Genomic DNA, 3,481 nt, shown 5'->3' with positions numbered 1-3,481 from the left:
CCAGCAGGAGTCCCCCAGCAGTCGGATTGTTCTCCCAGGGCCCAGGACGGCCTGGCCCCACCACAGCCTGCCCAGCCTCCTGCTGACCCAGGTTCCGACCTAAAGCCCAGTGTTACTGGGCAGGCAGGCTGCCAGGCAGCGGAGCCACCTCCGGGGAGCCAGCCACGAGGAGGGGAGGGAGAGGACAGCACCTTCACATTCCCAGACAGGCCAGGCACATTCCTGCCCAGGTGCCACACTGCCCGCCCCACCCTGACCCCACACACAGTGCCCATTGTCTGCCCCAGACACTGCGAGCTGCTGTCGCCTGCAGCCTGTGACACCTCCACGCTCTCTGCTTCCCAGGTGGGGCCCTGCACACCCCAGGGCTCCTCTCAGTCCCCAGCCCCAGGAGGCAGTGTGCCCAGTGCCTGGGAACCAAGCAGGGGTCAGAGCAGGTGAGTGACGTGGGCTCCAGGTCACATGGCAGGCGGACTCCAGGTCCCTGCACCCCCAATGAATTGTTCTTCCCCAAGGACACGGCCTCCTCCAGCCCTACACCCCCAGCCCTCTCTCCCCCAGACCTGGTCCCCCCAGCTCCCCATTCTCCTGAGCAGCAAGCAGATGTGAACGTAGGGAAGCCGCTTGCCAAGGCCACCCAGCAGGCGGCAGCTGAGCTGACACCCAGCCCAGGTCACCCAGAGTCCGGCCCACGCTCTTTCCAGCGCCTGCGGGGAACAGCTCAGCGGTGTGGGCAGGGAGGGAGCAGCCAGGGAGAAAGTGTGTCCAAAGCAAGCTTGTCAGGGTGCTGCAGAAGCGGGCAGGCATGTTGGCTGGGGCCCTGAGCCCATGGGAGCCCAGCCGGGACCCAGGGTGAGGCGGCAGGCGCGCCCTACCCTGCGGGGTGGCGAGCTGGGCCGATAATAGTGCTCCCAGCTAACACAGACTACTCCAGCAGAAGTGTCCCCAACTCCCCCTCCTCCTCCTTGCTTTCCTGCTAACAGCCCTGCGAGGTGTCCCTCTCCCTACCTGTCCCTTGGAGCCTGGCTCCTTCAGGTCCTGTTCAGAGAACCACATTAGAAACCTGCGATCCTCAGCACCCCACACCCCAACCCTGCTCCCTTACTTAGTCCTTCCTTATGTCTAATCTACATTTTTCACTTGTTTTTCTTTTTTCTTTCTATCTTTCTTTTTCTTTCTCTCTTTTTTGTGTGTTACAGTAGGGATTGAACCCAGGGCCTTCACACTAAACTGCATTGCCAGCCCTTTTCAATTTTATTTATTTATAATTTTGTTTGTTCATTCATTTTTGTTTGTTTGAGACAGAATAGTTCAGGCTGGCCTCGAACTCACTATGTAGCCCAGGCTGGCCTCAAACTTGCAGTAATCCTCCTGCCTCAGCCTCCTGAGTACTAAAATTACAGGTGTGTGCCACCATGCAGGGCAGCCCTTCTTTTTTCTTATTTTGTAACAAAGTTTCTCTAAGTTACTAAGTTACCTAGGCTGAGCTCAAACTTGCAGTCTTCCTGCCTCAGCCTCCCGAGTGCTGGGATCACAGGTGTGCACCCATAGGCCCCGACTTAGTTTTACATCTTTTGGTGTATGAAGTAGATGAGCGAAGGGAAGATTCAGGGCCAAGGATTAGATTCTTTTGAACTCAGAGTACCCATAAAAGGGCTCAGAGATCACAACCATGGCGGGGCAGCTGCCTTCAGCTCCGCAGCCCTCCCCGCTCCCCAGCACAGTGGCTCCCTTGACCTCCCGAGAACAGATTGCTTGTGCTCCTCTGTGCTCCGCCGGCCGCACCTGGGGACATCGCCAGGTGCTGCCGAAAGCCAAAGGATGGTGGGCTTTTAACTTAAGCAACAGGGTGGAGGGCTGATGGCCAAGGAGGCCCAGGTTTCGGCTCAGGGGTGAGCAGCCTCGGGGAAGTTGGAGGAGGCAGCCAGGCCCAGGACAGGGCTGGAGCTGAGAAGCAGCAGCACCGCATCGGTGACATTTAAACTGTGAACACAGGATAACAGGCGTCATCCGTGTCGTTGGGGAGCAACTGCCGTAAGGTCCAGTCACTTTCCTGCCTCTTCTCCATTGAAAAAACCCAAAAGCCGCAGCCTGGGGAGGGACCCCTCTTTCAGGAGAAGAGTTGAGGCCCAGCAGGGGAGTGTGACTCGCCCAACAGCACAGCTGCCAGGACTCTGACCTCTGGGAAGGTCTGGGTGAGCCGGCAGGGGGCTGCTTGGGCAGGGTATACCCCTCCCGAAGTCGCATCTCCCCAGCGGTGACATCATGAGCCCACCAGACTGCTCAGGGCAGCGCAGCTGGAGGACCCGGCGAGCTGAGGCAGGGCCAAGTGGGTGTCTAGAAACCATCAGCAGAAGGAGAAAATACAGGGTTAGAAATGCTTCAGCACCCCCGGGCCAAGCGTAGCCAGCGGCCAAAGGCCCAGGTGCCTTGGAAATCAGACTAAGAGGCCACGGGTGGGGAAGGTGCCTTATTTGTCAGATGGGGAAACTGAGGTCAGGAGAGGGCAGGGACTATGTGGAGGTGACATGGCAAAGGAGGACCGACTTGGACTGGAACCGGCCCGTCTCCCAGAACCACACTCTGCCTCCAGCCAGGTTCCTGGGACATCTTGGGGTCCCCCGTACCCCACTGGGTTGTGTGGCAGGAAGAGGCTCGAGGGCAGCCTCACCCTAGCACTTGGACTGGGAAGACAGGAGCCCGGCTCAGAGCCCTCTGCCTGCTGGCCCTGTCTGTCATCCTTATCTCCTTCAGCTCCTACTGAGTTTCTAGGAATTTGACAGCTTCTAGACGCCGTCATTATTAGAGTATTTAAACTCGCATGAATACTCCCTGCTCATCACCTCCTCATTACTTCCCCAGGCTGCGCTGTAATCTGTGCTCCTGGGTTATGGGGGCCGTGGGCCTGCTGGGCGCCTGTGCTTCCTGCCGGGGACTTCACCTCAGCGTGGGAAATGGGGCGTGGTGGGGACACTGACACCGGGGATCTCGGAAGATGCTACGAATAGGGATCTCGACTCTGTTCCGGGGAGAGGGGGCCTCTACCCTTTGGCCAGCTGCATCCTTTTCCAGACCTCCCTGGTTCCCTGCAGCCCAGCAGAACCGCTGGCCTCTCCCTTCTCCCAGGTTCTTGTTGCCCATACCTTGTTCCTACAGCACGTCTCCACTGAGCGACACTCCCCGTCCCACTGCTGTTGAAGTGGCCCCAGGTGTCCATCTGTGAGAGCACGAATGAGACTCTGTGTGGACTGGGTTTTTCTCTGTGCCACCTGGTTATACCCCAGCAGCTAGTGCAGAGCCTGGCACATAATAGGTGCTCAATAAATGCACGGCGATCCAGGCACGGTGGCACACATCTGTAATCCCAGGATTTGGGAGGCTGAAGCAAGAGAATCACTGTGAGTTCAAGGCCAGTCTGGGCTACAAAGTGAGACCCTGTCTCAAGAAAAAAAAAAAAAAAAAAAGGAGCACGGAGGGAACC

Source organism: Fukomys damarensis, unplaced genomic scaffold (assembly GCF_012274545.1).
Source record: "Fukomys damarensis isolate Sample0158 unplaced genomic scaffold, DMR_v1.0_HiC HiC_scaffold_19, whole genome shotgun sequence".
Classification (NCBI taxonomy): domain Eukaryota; kingdom Metazoa; phylum Chordata; class Mammalia; order Rodentia; family Bathyergidae; genus Fukomys; species Fukomys damarensis.
The sequence above is the reverse complement of the archived record's forward strand: the minus strand, read 5'-3'. Positions refer to the sequence as shown.